Source organism: Anolis sagrei, chromosome 4 (genome assembly GCF_037176765.1).
Source record: "Anolis sagrei isolate rAnoSag1 chromosome 4, rAnoSag1.mat, whole genome shotgun sequence".
Lineage (NCBI taxonomy): Eukaryota > Metazoa > Chordata > Lepidosauria > Squamata > Dactyloidae > Anolis > Anolis sagrei.
In genome coordinates this window covers 126,900,469-126,921,691 of record NC_090024.1, presented here as the reverse complement: position 1 = coordinate 126,921,691, position 21,223 = coordinate 126,900,469, and the positions used below count along the sequence as shown (strand labels likewise).

Below are 21,223 nucleotides of genomic sequence, written 5' to 3'. Positions count from 1 at the left end.
CGAGGGGCGGGGGTGGGGGATGTCACAGAAGGCTGCATTTTATCATCCTATCTATTTAGCTCTTATATCGAATATATAATCCATAGAACATGAATAGACTTGGAAAAAAGAGTTGTGAAAATTGGAGTAAGAAACACCAAGAATTTGGGATATTCAGAGGACACCATAATACTGTCAGAAAATAGCCAATACTAGGAATGCCTACTGAAGAAAGTCAAGAAATAGTGCAAAGGCATTTCGACATTGAAAAAATAAAAATCACACCCACAGATTATTTACATGGCCTATCCCAAAAAGTAATGAGAATGATTTCCATATTTTTAATTGAAGATTTTTAATTCAAGCCTAAAGGCACTAGATCCCTTCTGATCCGAAAGCTGAGTAGGGTCAGCTCTGGTTAGTACTTAGATGGGAGACCACCATCAAATACTAGGTGTTGTGTGCTGTATTTCAACAGAATAAACTTTCTTAGGCAAGTATTCTTTGCCTAAGAAAACCCTACGAAATTCATAGTGTTGACATAAGTCGACAGGTGACTTAAAGATACATGTACACAAGTAGATACAGTAGAATCAGTCTAAAACATTATTGCACTATTTACTGTAGACACATTGCTGGGACCTGACAACAAATGTTGGCCCTCTTTTACCACCCTTTCCATTATTATTATTATTATTATTATTATTATTATTATTATTATCTTTATTTGTACCCCGCTAGCATCTCCCGAAGGACTCGATTTCCATGCTTCTGTTGTTAGAAATTTTCTAGCAGGGTGACATTAAGGGCTGTGTAGGCATGATAAGACTTTATAAAAAGGAGCTTGTTTGTCGGAGACTTTGTTGACTGAGACATGCCTGTAATAATAACATAACTATTAGACATGGTGTCATTCAAGTTGTGGTGAGGGATGCAGCCTGGTAAAAGTTGGCCTTCTGTATGGCTTGTCTACTGGCTGTTCGTAACCTTTGGCCTGTGGTAGTGCAGTATCTTATGTTCAACCACAGTGTGAAATCCTAGATCAATGCTCAATCTTTTTCTCTAATTCAACAGGGAATCGTTAAAATACATGTTCCCAGAATAAATTGAGAAACTGTGTTTTCTTGCTTGGTACAGCATTTGTGAATGACACCTCCAGTCAGTGCAGTTGCTGCAGTTATGGAGTGCGTGTACACCGAGAAGCAAAAGCAGCCTGGTGCCATTCAGATAGCACAGGCAATAGTCATTATGGATGTATTTGTTTAAAATATCTGGGGAGCATGAGATATGCTTGATGCAACTATTGTGTCTGTACACTTGCTTTCAGGCAGAGAGGAGATAGACTTTTTGTTCTTTTAGAATTAGATTTTATGTTTAGCCATGGTAGATAACCAGGTATTTCGTACTGAAGCTCACATACCTCTCAAAAATTGATTTTGGTGGCTAGATCCAGTGAATGTTATACCAATGAATGCTGGATCCACACATTGCTTGCCCATTTTAATAAGTGTGTTTTGAAGGCAAAGTGGGTATCCTGGGTAAGAATTCACAATATCTTTCCTTCAAAAGCAAAGAGCAATTCTCCTATTTTTTAATACGGTACAGATTATCAAGCACATGCTGTTCCAAATGTTATATAGATTATTGTGACTGCAAGTTTGTAGCATAATAACATTGATATAAAATATCATTTCTTGAAAACGGTCTATTATTCCTTATTTGTTAACTAGTACACTGTCAAATAAGGATAGAGAGTTCACACAGGATTATTGAGGACTCATTATTGAGACGGAATGTTTTGGCTGAATGCCCTTAAAAAATCTGGCCTTTGTTCAACAGGCACTGTCAGATACTTAGCTAATACTCATTCAGCATACTGTGGGAAAATAGCATTTTGTTGAGCAGATGTCTTCTGTTCTGATTGAAATTTGCATAAGAATATAAGTGTACTTCCAGATTTCTACCTTCATTAGTGGAGGAGGAGTACTCATTTGTATATATATCCTTTAGCAGTATAGTAGCAGCTTGATTGAAGATTTTTAGATACATTGTCTAAGGAGAAGACATATATTATTTTTTTCCGGAATTGCAGCATGTTAATAGATACTTGACTTCTTTTGTAGACAAAATCTGAAATGACATGACATGGAATGATTGGTTGAGGGGAAAGAGATATCTTGCACAGAGCAATATAAAACAAGGTGCATTTATTGAGTTTTGCACTAAAATAATCAGATGTTTACATTTATGTATTTCTAAAACTGTTGACTAAATCTAGCTGATTTTGATTTCAAAGATTTGATTTTTTTCAAATGCAATAAAAATGGTGTTGAATTGTTCTGGAAGTTCTGTATAGATTTGTCTTTCAATATACAAGAAAGTTTATCCGTCTCTGTCAATTCAAACAATTTTAATAACCAATAACCACTGAAGGAATCTTTTCTCATTTCCATTTTTTTGCATAAATAATATGAGCCACTGTTACTGCATTTTGGAAAATTGCACACTTCTATCTGCTAAATGCAGTATAAATACCTCTGGTTGAAATCGTAAGGTATTTTAAAAACATAGTTTGCAGCACTTCTTTAACTGTAACCCAGGAAGCTTTTAGGTTTGCAGGTCCACCATGTATGGTAAAATATACCTTTCTGCTTCTTGCATTTTCAGCACTTATTATCACAATTTTTGTACATTTTTGCCAGTTTTGATGGGGTGATATGCCATCTGAAAATTGTTTTGTAAAAGTTCTCAATAATCTCATTTGCTTGACTGAATTTTCAGCCTCTAATCCACATTTTCCCCAAAAAGCTAAATGTATGTTATAACCAATATCTTGGCCCCATTTTATTAAGCATCTTTTAATTTGTTTATTTTCTGTTCCATAGTTTCATAATATTTGGTGTCCTCTGAATATACTTGCTTTTTCCTGATCATAGTATTTGTTCTAATTCTGATGGTGCATTTTCTTGTTTTCTTTAAAGTCATTTCTGTATTTCTCAGTTGACTGACTATATGTAATCACCCTGTTTGAATATCTTCTCCCCTCAGTTCTTCCACTGTTATAGGTTTGGGCATATTATTTTCAAATTTTATGATATCTTTATATCTCAACTATTCTTTCTCTTCCTCCTTACCAATCATTCTAAAAGTTTCTTGAGTTGATAGCCATAACGGGTCCTCCTCCTCCTCTTCCTCCTTCTTATTTCCTATTCTTGTACCAGATTTTGTATAGAGCCTTTCTTATAAAGTTTTAATATTTGAATCAAGCTTGAAAACAAGCAAGGATGACACATTTTTAGAAGTGAGATATGACCCCACTTTCTATTCTCCGTTTTAGAAGTTTTAGAAAACTTCTAAAATGATATAAGCTCTAAAATATCTCCAAAGGCAGTTCCATGTAGAGAATATTGCAGTAATATTCACATGCTGGTTGTTTAAATAAAATGTCTAAAGTGCTGTTTTATGTGTTCTTGCTCAATAACAACAAACTTAAGACTTCCTAGTTATTGAGCCTCCTGAAGGAGGAGTCAAATAGGAATGATTGGACTGTATCCTTGGTTGCATATCTGCTAGGACTCTGCAGAATTCTCAGTTGTTTATTGTGAACATACCCACCCTTATAAAAACATTTTAAGTATTATGCCATTATTGGTGATAAAAATAGTGGAAGTAGTGACTTGATCACCATGATTTAATGACTGAGGACTTTCCAAGTCATGCTCCTAGCTGCCATGTTACAACAGCTCTTTCTTCCTTTTATTCTCTGTGTACATGAGGCAATTTCTGCCACAGCATTTTGTTTGATAGAATAATTAACATGTGCACAGCACAATTAAGTATGTTGCAGCTGTAAACTGTCCTAATCCTGGAAATCTGATTTTCATTTCCTCTTTGATTTTATTTTTCGTTCATTGATGAAAGCTTCCACATGATGAGGCATCTGACCATGATCTACTTCCTTCTAAAGCTTACAGACTTGGTGAATATTTCTTTGTCTTTGACATGTTGATGAAACTGTGGTTCGGCTTGATTTTTTTTATTCCTGTTTCTGTCTGGTGCAAAATATTAAGAACTGAATTTATCTACCTTTTAATTTCTACAACTTGCTTGGAAAGCTTTTTTTATTTTGATTTTACTTTGTATTTGGATACTTCTGCCTTCAGAACATATGGGAGAATTAGTACAAAGCACTTATGCTCTTCTGGGTCCAAATTTAGATTTGATTGTTGCAGATCAGTGTATTTAATGTATGGTGTAGAACAGGCGTGGGTTGAAAGAGGGCCACATGCTTGGTGGGGCGAGGGGGTGGGAGAGGCCGAGGGGTGGCGCATGGGGAGGCCAGGGGATGGTTGACGTGGGGGGAGGGAGACTGAGGGCAGTTGGCAATTGGGGAGAAAGGGGGGAGGGCCCCGCACAGCCGCATGTCCTGCAGGGCACTCCTCTTGGTAGCAGGACATGACAGCCTGTTGTGTCCTCCTGCCAAGAGGAAGGGAAGACACATGGCTGCTGAGATTCTTCTGAATGCCCCCTTGGCCCTAGCCCATTCTTTCAGCACAAGGAAGTGATGGCTAACTGCCTGGTAATGTGGGCTCTTGCCAGAGGCTGGTGCCCTTACCACCGTGGGGTCTGGAGCCCTCTGGAGTGCTCTCGGCAGCCACGTGACTGCCTCCTACATCCTTTTGGCATAAAGACGCAGCGGGCCACCACATCCTTATGATGAGAAGAAAGGGAAAAAGTGGAGGGGCTGAGGTAATCGTCCAAGGGGCCCATGCCTCTGGTGTACAAGGAGGTGATTGGAGTCTGCACCGTGGTTACTTACAGCAAAAGAGGTACATGAGGAAAGGGAACAAAACCACGACTTTCCCCCCTCAGTATTTTTTTCTTGTATCCAGGAATTGTGATCATTTGAGTGAAACATATCTGGAGAAGGGCTAAAAAGGAGCACATATTAGACATGCACAGGATTCATCATCTTGCATCTAGCTAACTTTTTCCTGTGTTTTGATTAAACATACAGTTATGTCACTGACAAACTATTGAGCTTGATTTAATCAAAATGGAGAAAAGGAAATGATCCTTGTGCTGGGAATGGGTGTTTCATTGAGTGGTGAACAGCTATTAATGTTCTCCACAAAATGGGCAATATCAATCAAATCTCTGATGCTTGATCTTTGTAGATGACCTAATAATTAGTCAGTGTTAGTAACTGGCATCTTTGTTCCAGACAACTGAATGACACTGAGTTCGCAAGGAGTTTGTTTCTTCCAAAAACTGCTGTGAAATGAGTCAACATTATTCCCATTTGAGGAAGCATTTAGATTGAAGATGAACTGAGATTCAAATGAATTAGGGGTGGTCGAAATGTGGCCCTCCAGATGCTATTGGAGTGTAATTTCTATGAGCTATAGTTCTAACATAGCCAGGATCAGAGATGTAAACTCCGGGGGAGAGAGTGATATCAGGGGAAAAAATGTTTTTCTCTGCTTTCCCTCAAAGTCATTCCCCCTCCCAAAAAACTAGGAAAATGAAATATTTTCTTTAAGAATAATAGCTAAATTTTTGAAAAAAATGTTCTAAACAAAGGATTGTTTTAGGCAATTTTTACAATGTCTAAATAGTACTTTAACGTGATGTGAATGTTTTGCCATTGTATTATTTCTATTGCTTTTATATGTTCGGCACCTTAAGAGCCCTTGTGGCCTGGCAAGTGATATAGAAATACAACTGGCCTCCGTATCCACAAATTGAACTATCCATGGCTTGAAAATATTCCCAAAAAGGAAACATTTCAAAAAGCAAAAAATGATTTTGCCATTTTATATAAGGGGCACTATTTAATTGTGTCATTGTACACAATGGGATTTGCGTATCTATGGATTTTTTTTCCTACCCTGGAACAAAACCCTATGAGATACCGAGGGTCCATTGTATCTTAAACAGATAAATGAAAATGTTTAAAATACGATACTCATATGTTTACTGTTCAAAATTACTTCTAAAGGTGATATAACAGAAAGACTTTAATATAAAACTATGTATTGTATCATATCATTTCCATTCCTGGTCTTGTATTCATTTTTCGTCTCTTTTTAAGGGAATGCGTGTTTCCACAACTCCTTAGGATTTGACTTATTCCTGAAAGCCCAGAGACAGTTTTTTTAACATGGTCCCTTTGGACAAATTAAAGTATCAATATGCATACTTTCTGGCGAGAGAACAATATGGGGAAGATATTAAAAAACCCTCTCGCCATGCCACATTTCTGATATCTATGAATTGGTGGTATGGCTGTTAGGGAATAGATAGCATATAAAAGAGATCATATGCTTAAATTTCCACCTGAATTTGGTTTAGATTGAGCTCCTGAAGACAATTCTCACTCCCAGGGTAAAGTACAACTAATTTGTCCTCAGTCCCAAGATAATACATAGAAAATGAATGCTTAATGAGAAAATACTCTGCTTAAATTTAATATTGGTGTGTTTTTTTCCATCTCTGTTGCACTGGAGTTTCATTTAATATTAGTTCCTCTACTGCATGTGAGAGTGAAATGGAAGCACCCTCGGGCAGAGATTATGCAGACAGAGGTACTTCATACATGCCTGGCATCTCTTCATAAGTATTTAAGGTTTTGTGCCTGTAGGTAGCACATTCAGATTGAATTCAGTTGCCATGAGGAGTCACTGAGAACAGTTTATTTCACTTGTTGGGATTCTGTGCCATCCTGTTATGATGCTGAGGCAGAGGTAGAAAAATGAAAATTGGTTAATAGAAAATGGAAGATTTACTAGGTGGTATTCAGGAATGGCTCTGCATTTTGAAATAAGGTGGTTTCTTTGGTCACAATGATGAAACTTATTACAGAAAATAGATGTAGTAGGTAGAAATCCCTTTTTCCAACTTGCTGTCAGTACATGTTGTTGTTGCTTGCTTTGAAATCATTTCCAACTTGCTCTTGCTCATCCAGTGGGTTTCCATGGCTAAATGGGGTTTTGAATGGTCTTCGGCGTCATAGCCAAATACTCAAACTACTGTGCCACACTGGGTTTTATGTGAGTACATACTTTGTTGCTTTTAAAAGACTTTACTCTAAGAATTGTATCTGGGAATTGCAAATATATTTCTTTCTCAAGATGTTTGCATAGAAATCAGCAAATACATGGCAATTGTTTGCATGTGTTTGTGTGTGTGTGTGAATTTTCATTAAAAGAGAAGGCAGGGATATCCACATGCTGCCTAGCAACTTCTCACTAAATCAAGACAGGATGTTGATGACAAATAGCCTTACAGTTAAATGGTTTCATACACTGTAACCTCTTCCTGACCAGTCCAAAGTTACTTCTCCTTTTAAGCTTTTATGTATAAGGTTATATAAGTTTACACAGCATTTCATCCAAACAAAGCAGCAATCTGTGGATTTATTGCCAGCATTTGTGGAAGGTAGTGCAAATGTTGTAGAGTCCTACATGGAACAACAAAGCAATAGACTGGAAATCTGGAGGCCAGAGTTTGAATACCTGATTGGCCATGGAAACCCACTGGGTGACCTTAGACAAGTTACATTATCTCCGCCTCAGAGGAAGGCAATGGCAAACACTCTCTAAACAAATCTTGCAAAGGAAACTCTGTGATAGGGTTTCTTTATGATCACCATAGGTCAGAAATGACTTGAAGGCACACAAAACAAGAGTTTTGTCAAAACATACAAATCATATATTTTAAAAAACTTACAATTGTTCACATTTCATTAGTTGCCTTGCAGCTACTATGAGTATCTCCAAAGAAAGATTTTCATTTCTGTGTTCTGTGCTTGTGTTTATCTTTTTGAAGAGAAATCACAGGCGTCTCATGGAAACACTGAACATTATGTTCTATGTAAAACATTTTTCATCTCTATACATATTTACAGAACATTCACTAACAGAGTTCTTGTACTATGTTAGCATCTATTTTATCCACAACTAATGGCAAAAGGTCCTGGGTGGAACCTTATTTTTCCTGTCACCGACTGAACTATATTTATAACTAAGTAAAACTATGTAATAGCAGGGGGGAGGTGCATTAGACTCATGGCGACCCTGTGAGTGAGAGGCTTCCAAGTCACCTCAGCATCCCTGTTCACGTCAGAGCCAACGATTCCCTGACTATCCATCTGGAATGCAGTCTTCCTCTTTTCCTACTGCCCTCTACTTTACAAAGCATTGCTGTCTTTTCTATTGAGCCATCCCATGATATGCCACAGCACAACAATGTCTGTTTAATCATCTTAGCTTCTTGGCAGAGTTCAGGCCTCATTTTCTCTAAGACCCATTTATTTATGGGGTTTTTTTGAGCAATCTACAATACCCCCAGTATTGTTTTGATTTCTTGACTGTACTTTCAGTTCCGATTAATGATTGAGCCATGGTGTAGAAAATCTTGAACTATTTTTAAAAAATATTTTTATTGACATTTGGGAAAGGAGGGTGTAGTGAAAGGGGGAAAATGGGGAAGAAAGAGGGAAAAGGGGGAATTGTGGCCTTCCAATCTTTTTCATTGTGGTTTACTTGTTGTCTTTAGCCTTTTTTTCTTTTTATAGTATGCTTCTCCTTTTTCACTCCTCTTCCTTGTGGGACAATTTTGTCTCTTTGGATTGGATTATATTATATTGAACTATTTTCTATGTCTTCATTATTTATTATTTATTTTCAAGTTATGTAAATTACCTGTGGTATTTTTATTTTTAATGTTTATCTGTAAACATTTGCACTTTTTGTCTTCAATTATTGTTCTAAGTATCTGCTATTTTCTGCTAGAAGTGAAGTATCATTTCATATCTTAGATTGTTGATGTTCCTTCTTCTAATTTTCTTGCTTTCACATTCCGGATATAATTCCAAGACTATGGAATGACTTAGTAGAAGAGATCTGACAACTTCAACTATTGGAATTAAAAATGCAACTGAAGACTCATCTCTTCTGGAAGGCTTACACTATCATCTATCTATCTATCTATCTATCATCTATCTATCTATCTATCTATCATCTATCTATCTATCTATCTATCTATCTATAAATGCTCTGTGCATAATGAGTACCTTAAAAACAAAATAACCAAGGAACGAAATCACACCTGATTTGACAACAAAACGTCTCACAACACAAGGAGTGACCATCAGTCAAAAATTATGATTTTGTCATTTGGGAGTTGTACTTGCTTGGATTTATAGTTCACCTACAATCAAAGAGCATTCTGAACGCCATCAACCATCGAATTGAACCAAACTTGTCACACAGAACTCCCATGACCAACAGAAAATATTGGAAGGGTTTGGTGGGCATTGACCTTGAGTTTGGGAGTTGTAGTTCACCTATATCCAGAGAGCACTGTGGACTCAAACAATGATGGATCTGGACCAAACTTGGCACAAGCACTCAATACGCCCATATATGAACACAGATGGAGTTTGGGAGGGAAATAGACCTTGACATTTGGAGTCACTGGGATTCACAGTTCACCTACAATCAAAGAACATTCCAAACCCCACAAACGACAGTATCGGGGCAAACTTCCCACACAGAACCCCCATGGCCAACAGAAAATACTTAAGGCCATCCAATCCAACTCCCTTCATCAGGGCAAGAAAACGTAATCAAAGTCCTCCTGACAAAGAGCCATCCAATCATAGATATAGATAGAAAGATAGATAGATGATAGATAGATGATAGATAGATAGATAGATAGATAGATATGATTCACATACACACAGGTATAGTATCATAGATTTGAAAGGGACCCTTAAAGGCGGGCAATTGTATGTTGCATGTTCCAGGGTGGGCAAACCAGACACTCTCCACATCAACACTGACAAAGAAACAGCAAGAAATACTGTTTACCCACAAGCATAAAGAAATTACATATATTAGAAACCAACACTTTCTCATTACTTTATTTCTGTGAGGTACTAGAGCTCTCTGACTGATAGTTCTATGTACTTTGTTTTTAAATTGTGAGTGCCAGGATTCCATTATTTTTATTGTTTGCTAATTGTCACCAGATGAGTTTTCATTTATCAATAGCTTTGTTTGGGTCATACAAACTCAGAACTGTGACTTCCTCAACTAAGGGTGTATCTAAATACAGCCTAAATCTAGGACTGAGTAGCAATAGCCCAGATTGGCCCTGCTGGCAACTACACTATTCATCTCCATTCTGTAGTGGAAGTGGGATAGAGTCCAGACCATCCAACTGGGTTGAATCTGGTTCGGTCCTGCTAGACATTCACCCTTATTTGGATTTTGTTGCTGCAGCAGGAGAATAGATTGTTCCCTCTCCTTTTTCCATGTCACATGGGTACCTTTGCTGATGTCAGCAAAAGCACCTAACAATAGCTAGGAGCGCTAAACTGTTCACTTTTTTTCTGCGCTGTAGAGTGCAGAGAAAAGGGATGGCAGTGTTGTCTGTGTGGACAATAAACCCATTTGAATTAGAGCCAATCCATGTATCCACATTATGCCAGAGCATAGAGTTTCTCCATAGTTTTGACCAGTTTTACCCTACATTGAAATTGAGTTGTAGGACCAGTTTAGATGATCATATATTCTATCTTCTCCCATAAGAACCTGTCCAAATCTAAGATCATCAGCAGAGATTCTCTGGCCGGGGTCCTCAAACTTTTTAAGTAGGGGACCAACTCTCAGTCCCTCCGACTGTTGGGGGGACTATAGTTTAAAAAAACATGAAGAAATTCCTATAACACTGTGCATATCATATTTGTTGTCCAAAAGATGAAACAACAATACAATATTTAAAGCAAATAACAGTTTTAACTATCATAAACGTACCATTATTTCAATGGAAAGTGTGGGCTGATGAGATAGTCACATTAATTAAAATTGCTGTTGTTGTATGCCTTCAAGTAGTTTCAGACTTAGGGAAACCCTAAGTCTAAAGTTTAGGACAGGTGCCAGGTAAATTACCTTGGAGGGCTGCATCTGGCCCACTGGTCTTCGTTTGGAGACACCTGCTATGACACATCCTACTTAGTGGGATTAGGATGGTAGATTCATATGGCATTGCTTTTTCTGAAGGAGCAACTTGGCTCTAGAACTCTAGCCCAAGGGAAATCAGGCTGACTTCACTTCTTTTGAGTTTTTAACCATTTTCTTTCACTTGGCCTTTGACTTTTAAAACTAGGATGTACAATGTATTGTTGAAGGCTTTCATGACAAGAATAACTGGGTTGTAGGTTTTTCAAGGTGGCCAATTGAAACATTCACACCTAGCTCCAACAGACAAGAGTTCTTTCTCCCACCCTGGACCTTCCACAGATAGATAAACCAAATTTTCCTAGTTTCCAACAGACGTCACAACCTCTGAGGATACCTGCCTCAGATGCAGGCAAAACGTCAGGAGAGAATGCTTCTAGAGCATGGCCATACAGCCAGAAAACCCTACAACAACCTAGGATGTACACTTTTGCTGTTTTTAAAACTGTTTGAATGGTTTTACTTTTTTAAAAAAATTGAATTTAATTTGGTCCAGTTATTTATTTAATGTTTTAAAGTGTTATCTCAGTAGTATATAATCTTAAGAACCTGGATTGGTTGGTGTGTGGGAGGGGGGCAATAAATAAATGCATTACAGTTCATGAAAATAACTACGGCAACACCCCAGCTGAGATAGCTGTATATAGAGGTATGATAGAGAGGGTAAGAAAATGAGAAGAGCCAGATTGAATCTGATCGTAGGTTTCATTCCCATGGTGACCAGTTAGTTCCTTTTGGATTCAGTAGTAGCACTCTCCCACTGATGCTTTTCAACAGCTGACATAACATACTACTTCTGGTACTGAAGGGAATATATATTTGCAACAATTAGCAACGTTAGCAACATTGCTTACCCAACCTTCATGAATTGAAAGATCTGAGCGTAGCTTTTAAAATTTCTTTAGGATTTTTTTAGCAAGTCGGTAAAGATAATCTTGTTGATTAACCTCCATCTTACTTTTTCCCACCCTAATGACAGTTTTTATTCTCCTGCTTTTATTCTCCTTTTTCTTCTTTGCTCTTTTGCAGAGCTGGGAATCAATTTATAAATGGGCACTTTAAAACAAAATTCTTACTGTGTAATGGTAGAAAACCCCGCAGTCCCAACTCTGAAGGGAAGAAGGATCTTCAGGAAACTATCCATTAATTCTTTGACCTTGCAGTGATAATAGCCATTTAATCATACAGGGGGATATATCCGTTTTTATTTTGAGGCACAGACTGATAAGAACCTGCTTTACACTGACTTCCCTAGGATATATTATTTTGTTCTGTATTAGCAATCAGGCAGCTATCTTTGGAGAGGTTAGGTAACACTAGTAATTATTCATACATAAAAGCCAGTTCCTGATTTCCAGGAACTTCTTACACTCTAGTATGTTGCTAAGAGACAGAGCAATAGTAGAATTTAAAAAAACCCAGCCCAGAGCAGAATCAATCCATTAAGTTCTGTGGGGTGAAGGGAAGACTTTGTAATTGGGAACACTGGAAGTGTCTGACTTACTCCTTGTGCTGTGCTGGTGTCATCAAGATAGAATGCAGACCTCTTTGCTCTCTGGCTTTTCACTTCTCTGGTTACGGCAAACAGCTTGACTGGAGAAAGGTCACTTAAATGGTAAATCTTAGCTCTGAATTCCTGGTTAGTTTCCTACTGTGTTCCCCCACCTCTAGCTCACTTTTTAACTTGTTCTTTGGTTAGTGATTTAGCTGAACACTAAGTCATGATAATATGAACTTACTGAGATTCCCTTTATTTTAGGATCTTGTATTTTTCTGAAACATTTAGAAATTGTGTGATTGCGTGAGCTTCCGCTGTCAGCCCTAGCTTCTGCCAACCTAGCAGTTCGAAAACATGCAAATGTGAGTAGATCAATAGGTCGGGAAGGTAACGGCACTCCATGCAGTCATGCCGGCCACATGACCTTGGAGGTGTCTACGGACAACGCTGGCTCTTCGGCTTAGAAATGGAGATGAGCACCACACCCCAGAGTCAGACATGACTGGACTTAATGTCAGGGGACTACCTTTTACCTTTACCTTATTCATCTTTGCGCAGTAGATGTTTAATATTCCTTACCTGGAAATCCAGAATACTCCAAAATCCAAAATTGTCCACATGGGTTCCTGAGACAGTGATGCCTTTTCTTTCCAATAGATCATTGTACCCAAGTTTTGTTTCGTGCACAAAATTATTAAAAACATTGTGTATGAAATTACTGTCAGTCTATGTGTATAATGTAGATAGAAACATAAATGATTTTTTTTTGGTTTAGACATGGGTCCCATATCCAAGATATCTTATTCCACACATGTATGCAAACAGGTCTAGTCCCAAACATTTTAGATTATTTATTTATCGTGTCAGGAGCGAACCAAACAGTTGTATTGCATTAAAAACAAAAAAACAAAGCACAAAGTCTGCAAAACTTGATAGTTGATTAAATGTCCTTTGTCCAGTAGCTGGCCACTTGGAGTGCCTCTAGTGTTGCCATAAGAAGGTCCTCCATTGTGCATGTGGCAGGGCTCAGGTTGCATTGGAGCAGGTGGTTTGCTCTTCTCCACACTCGCATATCATGGATTCCACTTTGTAGCCCCATTTCGTAAGGTTGCTCTGCATCTTGTGGTGCCAGAGCGCAGTCTGTTCAGCACCTTCCAAGTTGCCCAGTTTTCTGTGTGCCCAGGAGGGAGTCCCTCATTTGATATCAGCCATTGATTGAGGTGCTGGGTTTCAGATGTCCAACCTGTATATAATTTCCGAACTAATCTTACAGTGTGAGTTTTATGTTTTAGATGAGAGCTTTTTTGTGTGTGACCACATGGCAAGATTGTGAGGCTTGATCTTTGTCCCCCTCTTCCAGGATTAAATGATGTCTGAGAACACTAGTGATGTTCAGTTGCAAAAACTTTATTATGAAGGGTAAGATATATAGATATAAATATCCAAGGGAAAAACAGGAAAAAATGAGAAGGGACTATTGTTTTTTCTGTTCTTTCCTTAAAAATTTCCACCAGGTTTCAGTACTTCTAGAAACTCTTTATGTCTAATAAGAAGGAAACATAGTTATTTTTATTTGGAAGTAGTTGTAACAGCATTCCTCTGCTGCACTTGAAATGAACTGTCAAGTGCACATACAAGTCAGGGCCAGATTATTTTGAGAACTGAATTCTCCCTTAGAAATCTATCTGTGTTTTTAACTCGAACCTATTTTTTAGTCTCTTGAAAGCTGTCAAAGTAATACAATCCAAACTGAGAAAAAGGTGAGACATTAAAATTATTTTTGAGAATCTGTGTTCAGACTTGATGTCCGAGTGGCAGTTCTGCTGTGTAAGGCACTCTCTTCCATCCAAATTATACATTCTGCTTTTGATTGAAGAGAGCTGGTTTAAATTCCTGACTGTCATTAGATAGATCCTTTTAAAATATATATCTAAATCATTCTCCAGTTAATGTTTTTTTCAATCTTTTGAAGGATACACACACACATATAATTTGACTATACATTCACAAAACCTGAAGCACTATTTGAGATCTAAGCAGCTAGGAACTAATTATCATTGGTAGTTATATCAGGCTATTAGAGCTGACAAACGGGTTTAAGACCTAGGCTGAGATCATATGTTTACAGTATTTTGGGATTTGAAGAAAAATATACCAAACATCATGTTGCCATCTTGATTACATGAAGTCTTGATTTGGTTCAGTTACTACAGCAACTCCAATTTGGAACCCTTCCACACAGCTGAGTAAAATCCCACATTTTTTGCCTTGAACTGGAATATACGGCAGCGTGGACTCAGATAACCCAGTTCCAAGCAGATATTGTGGGATTTTCTGCCTTGATATCCTGGGTTATATGGCTATGTTGAAGTGCCCTTGGTTTGAGGTTAAGATTAGGGGTTTGGCAAATAATAATATTTTAATTTTCAATTTCAATGTGGACAAAGATGTCCCAGTTTGTGAGATGCTACACTGAAGAAAAGGAGACCCTTGAGATTTTTTTTTTTTTTTGCACTTTGGGAGTTTTCAAGAAAATTAATTTTCTAAAAAAATCCACATGCTTTTTTTCTGCAGAGATTGTGTATTTTCTGTGAAAAAGGGGTAGGAGACAGTTCATGTGCAAAATACACTGCTGTGCAAATAAATATTAATTTTTACCCAGAAGCACATTTTCTGTCAAAAGAGCATGTTGAATTGTGTAAACCTGTGTCAGATTTTTATATATAATTAAGCTTCAAATGCATTGATTTTTTAGCAAAAAAAATGCTTTTAAGAGCAGAAAACTAGGAAAAGCAAATTTTACTTTTCTTCAAATGCATTTCTCAGTTTGTATTCTTATGGTGCTTAAAAATCTTGCAGACACTTTTGCCTTTTGTAGGGTAGGCAGAAACTCCGTGTAGTTACTAATTCATGCATTTGGGGATGAAATATTCAAAAGAACGACATCCACAGTCGGTATTTGGCTCTTGTCATCTTCCAACTATCCATGCTTATGAAGAGGAAGGAAAACAAAAACAAAAAAGAAACCCTGTTATTTCTTGCACTGACCAATTCCTGGAAACATGAGAAACATAAAGGATATGAGGAAGGAAGGCAGTCTGTCGTGATCTTTCTATATAACGTGCTAAGGTGTAGAGATGTCCTTTGTGTGCTTGAATGATTATGGCCAGTGTGACAGACTGTAACTGTCTGTATCCTGTTTTGCTCTGATCTTATTTCTACAACTTTGTAACTACTAACGTAGCTGTGATTTGATATTGACTCCATGCGTGCTTCTGAAGAAGTTGGTTGAAATCCACGAGACCTCATGCTAAAGAAGTCAGTCTTAAAGGTCTGCTGTATTCCCTCTCTCCCGCTTTCCATTGGGTGGTACTACAGACTAGTAGTGGTCTCGTAAAAATAATTTAAACATTATTGAATAGAACAGAATCAGCTTTATGATTATGAAGTTCATAATGGTAAGTTCTTCCCTATACTGCAAGTCACTATTAACTGGTGTGATTTGTAAAGCACACAGGATGATTCTTTTCCTCTAAGGCAGTATTTACTACAACTGGATGCTTAATGGAAGATAGCCATTACAGTGCAGTTGTGGGAGGTATATAATTTGTTATAGGTAACCTCACACACATATTTGGAGGCTGCCTGTGTTGCTTTCAGCTGCCCAACCCACCAGAGACCCATTCCTTTCAAAATAAATTTGCTATATTACGTGGTAGTTCACATAGTTATCCCCTGTGTTGTATACTCAACATCTTTAAAAGCTTGCCTCTGTTAAAAAATAAAATGGGCAAATTTTTCAGTTGCCTTTTGGAAGGTCTTAAGGAAGTCTGATGTGGGAGTGTAGTAACCTCAAAGTTCATTAACAGAACTGTGATGTTATCAGGACTACTTGTTTGCAATTTATAAAAAAGCAGGACTTTCTTCTGCAGGATCAAGCATACTGCTTTCTGCAATATGTCTTCAAGACTTTTGTACTTAAAACCAAAACAAAGAAACAAACACTGAACAGGATTCTACTACTGGTAACACAGTGTGTTGCTATGGCAAATGAATACAGGAATTAAGGAGAACCCCGGGTGAGAGGCATCTATTCAGGAGATACATATTAGCTATTTTAAAGCTTTCGGCAGCTGTTTTGTGCATCAAGATAGGGGAGGTTTCATGGCAAGTAATGAAAAACCTACACTGTCCTATACTTTATTTGTAAACAGTATACAACTATAATGGGGTATTGGTGAGCTGAATACTAGTAATCCTATACTCTGCCATATTAAATATACACACTATGTATTTTCAATCTTGTAGACAAGGTTAAATTTCCTTTCCCAATCTCAGTAAACTTGGAATGTAATGAGATCCACATTTCTAGTGTCGATTGCATTTGAAAATTGTAATAGAAATACATTAAGATGTCACATATTTTGCTACATATATTTTGCACACTCTAAAACCTGTGCCTAACTAACGTAACAGATCCTGTCTGACCTTAGAACAGGCATCCTCAACCTGCGGCCCTCCAGCTGTTTGGGCCTTCAACTCCCAGAATTCCTGACAACTGAACAAGCTCGTTAGGGCTTCTGGGAGTTGGAGGCCCAAACAGCTGGAGGGCCACAGTTTGAGGATGCCTGCCTTAGAAGATCAGGCGTGGTTAGTACTTGTATGGGAGACCGCCAGTGAATATCAGATAATGTAGGTTATATTTCAGAAGAACCAGCAAAATTTAGTATTCTCTGAGATTTATGGAGTTACCATAAATCAAGAAGTGATTTGAAGAAACAGAGAGAAAAGTAGCAAAGTAGCTGATTTTATTTTACAGACATAATGCAACCTTAACACTCTAAACATACATGAAATGGTATATTAATCGAACCAAAAGGTGGTGCTATGACCTAATAACTCTGTTCAGATATTATACCTAGTCTATTTGGACTTGTTAAGCTATTTGAAATTCTAGATTTAGCAACACAGTAAGTACAGTTCTACAAAAATTCTGATTTTGGCCTAAGAAATTTATGAGATTTAAAAATCATATATACAGCCAAAATACAGGTCTGTTTCTAAATAATGTCTGTTTTTTATTTTTTCCAGATATCAGTAAGCTTTATCAGAAAGCCTATCTGCACTTGTGGTCTTACACACAAAGTGTTAGAGTGCCCACCGGCCTCCTTTGTGAGAGTTGTGGATGGAAGCAGTTTTCAGTTAGGAACATAATGTGCATTGTATGGGGGTCTGCATGGAGGCTTTCGGGCTTTTAAAGTCCTTTTGTCTTAGAGCAAATGTCCTTATGCCTTTCAGAGTCTTTAACAAAGGGGAATAGTAGCAAACAGAAGGGATGTCTTTACAAGGTATTTGGGAACAAATGTGTGAAGTCTTTGGATACTATTGGCAAGAATGTGTTTTCAATTCTAAATATTATCTTGACTGTCTGAGGACAGTCTAGACACTAAGGGAGTTAGTTTCTACTCTTTTTTGGTTGCATTGGGCCTTGCAAAACAAGCATATTCAGCTACTGTTTGCCTCTCCTTTACTATAAATTAAGGAGTCCATTCTTGTTTGTTAAACTGGTACTAATGGGTAAATTTATGGTGCAACTGACACACTGATGAAAAGCCCAACTGTTGTTTCTGGGAAAATTGGAGTTTATTAATTCATTTTGCTAGATTGCATATTTTGGTAAATTCTGTCTCTTATCTGATTACACTGAAGAATTTCTGAATAAGTATAACTTCAAGAATGGATGCTTACTTAAGAATGCATTGCAGGTTATGAAATGAGAATTGGTAATTCCTAAGATTTATTCTTCCCTGTCAATTTTTTTCTATCAATGTTTTGCAGTCTGTCACACCACTTGAGTTTTGTGAATTGAATATTGGTCTAAAATGAAGCCATGCTTCATAACACACAAAGGATTTTGCCCTTAGAGTTTTAGCAAAAGCCCGTGGAGAGTAGTTTTCCTATATTTCTGAAGTTCTACATTTAGTCACTCCATCTGTTTGACCTACCCCACAGGGTCATAGAGTCAAAGCAGGAAAAGAGTCATGCACCCTGCTTGAACTCATTTAAAGAAAGATGGGGGGATATACATTTAACAAATAAACTCCCCCTCCCCCCCCCCCCCCCCCGGTTTGGAAGTGGCACAAACTGTTTGCTACCAATTAAAGCTGTTTGCTATAATTCCCTTCCCTAGTCCAACATTCAGAATTTGCCTTCCTTGCTCATGCAAACCAAGAAATGTTGTAGACATGGCACAATAAGCCTGTTGCTACTATAATCGTTTTCATTGCTGGGAAGAGATTGTAATGAGTGCAGCAAGATAAGGTGATAGAAGATCTGGTTGCAAGAGGGTGAGTGGGTATTTCCAGAGTGTAGTTGATAATTTTGTCTGTAATCCCATGGTCACTTATCTGAACATGACCTCTACTGAAACCAGGCTGTATCCATGTAGAAATGTACTGTGTTATTTGATTTCTACTTAATTTCATTTGTTACTTACTTCTAGATTTATTGCTTCATGCCTTCAAGCTGACTCCAGTTTATGGCCACCCCATCATAGGATTTTATTGACAGGATTGCCATCCTCTGAAAAAGATAATATGCATTGCCCTAATGCAGTGGTTCCTAACCAATAGTGGTTTCTTAGGGTCACTGGGCAGTGGTGAACTATGAAAATTTTAAAAAGAGAAAACAAAAAAAATCACATTTATTACATACATTTCTATTCCGTCCTTCTCCCCACAAGGGGACTCAGGGTGGCCACATCATTGCATCCTGCACTTAGATTTTCTTACCTAAACATGTAACAATCTTTCATTTGTTGGGTTAACTTGTTGTGAGGTCCAGGTTCATGCGCAATTTGTAAATTGGCTCCATGAAATGCGGATGCTGCTCAGCTTGTGATTGGTCGATTCTGAGTGATACACACACGCCTAGTGTCCAGCCTTGTTTCTTACAGGCAGCAACAGTTTTTCTTCAATACCAATGGATTCTGCAAAATATAACCAATTGTGTGTTGACACAAATCAAATTATTCCAATTCCTGGAATCTAATGCCCAGCACATCACATTATGTCCCTTCTCTGCTTCCCTTGCTGTTGCCAGCATCCCTAATGAAGTACAAGATGAATTCATGGATCTACAGACTGACACGACACCTATTTGATGAAAAACTGCTAAATCCATTCTGATGTGTCATGTGTCAGTCATATCCAAATGTCATCGTGCTTGTGTTTTGAGTTTTACTCCCCTATGTTTCTACATATCTCTGTGAGAGAGGATTTTCAAAGCTTCTTCCATTGAAAAACAAGAAACAGATAAGTTCAGAATGACATGACATTGGCATGAACAAAAACTCAACTGTGATTTTTAAAGTTTGTTAATAAGTTACAGTTTCAATCATCACATTAAATATGTTGTAAGTTATTTTGGATTATATTATGCTGAATATCTATTTTCAATGTGTTTTCGCTTACCCTGTTAAACAGCCTATTTTAATGTATCAGGATCACAGGTCACTTTGCCTCTATAAAATGGGGTCGCAACCTGAAAAGGATTAGGAGCCACAGCCCTAATGGGTTTCCATAGGTGACTGGGGTTTGAATCCTGGACTCCTAGAGTCTTAGTACAATGTCTGAACTCTTCAGACTCTCAGTTCTGGTAGTATTTTAAAGGTTTGGAGCAGTCTCATTTCTTCCAGTCAATTACTTAAAAGCTGTGATCTTCAGTGGGTCTTCGATCTGTGTTTCACTTGATAAATATTAATTCCATGACAGCAAGGTGAAAGATCATCAGTGTGGGAGCAGGATTCAGTTCTTCAAAACTATTCTTTCCCTCCCAACACTTTGGTAAGCAATATGAAAAATCATTAAAACAAGCCCTGGATAAGGATACCTTTGCTCCTTCTTTTATAAAAAATGCTTTGCTCTTTCTGTTTTCTAACTTGTCATAAAAACACAACAGCTATCAATATATATCCTCTTGGTACATCATAATCTGCCTATTTAATGTGCACTGGAGATGCTAAAAAGAATATAACATGCATTACAAAATATTGATAGTTCACACACAACATCATTGTGAAAGGCTTTAATTAGTAGGAGCTGCTGTTCTTGACAGTTTCCTTGGAGCATTCTGACTGCTTTGTAATCAGGCAATGAAAGGTTTGATAACCACAAGAGAATATAGATTATTTTGATTGCAAACTCATTTATACAAAACTGAATTTAGAATTTTCCTCTCTAATAATAGGGTCAAACAGTCTAATGTGAGAATCAGTAATTACAGTTACTGAAGAAAGTGGGTAAGAGTAATCCAATCTAAATTGCAGGAAAAGGAACAAAGATCAAAATTATGTGTGAAGGAAAAAAGCCAAAACCCAAAGCCAAATTATGTTGCAGATCTAACCAATCCAAATCCAGAACACCAAGCAGACAAGGACATCCCAAGAGCAAAGAATAAAAACGAATCTAAAGGCAAATCAATTACAACATCCGGCAGGATAGTTTTTAGCATTACTCTAAGATGGCACTAGATTTAGATGTTGATGTTGCCACCACCAGAAACCTCACCCAAGATTCAACCACAGATCTCCTGCTGTGGTTACTTGGAGCAGGCCATTTCTGATGGACACAAGCTGAGCATTGGCTTTTATTTAGCATAGTATTTATGGGTTGGAAAGGCACCTGGGGGCGGAGGTGTCCAAACTTTTATTCTGATGCTG

At 37.7% G+C, this 21,223-nt stretch overlaps 1 protein-coding gene and 1 long non-coding RNA gene across 3 annotated transcripts in view; one reads left to right on the top strand and one right to left on the bottom strand.

Moving 5' to 3' along the window:
* RASAL2 (RAS protein activator like 2) overlaps nucleotides 1–21,223 on the top strand; it is a 298,400-nt gene that overhangs the window by 17,227 nt on the left and 259,950 nt on the right. The gene's annotated exons all lie outside the window — the stretch shown is intronic.
* LOC137096819 (uncharacterized) overlaps nucleotides 14,698–21,223 on the bottom strand; it is a 30,388-nt gene continuing 23,862 nt past the window's right edge. For both annotated transcript variants that reach the window (XR_010909745.1, XR_010909746.1), the window contains exons 2-4: nucleotides 19,296–19,492; nucleotides 19,001–19,086; nucleotides 14,698–15,493 (exon numbers count right to left, since the gene is read on the bottom strand). This is a non-coding gene — a long non-coding RNA (uncharacterized lncRNA). The remainder of the gene's footprint in view (nucleotides 15,494–19,000; nucleotides 19,087–19,295; nucleotides 19,493–21,223) is intronic.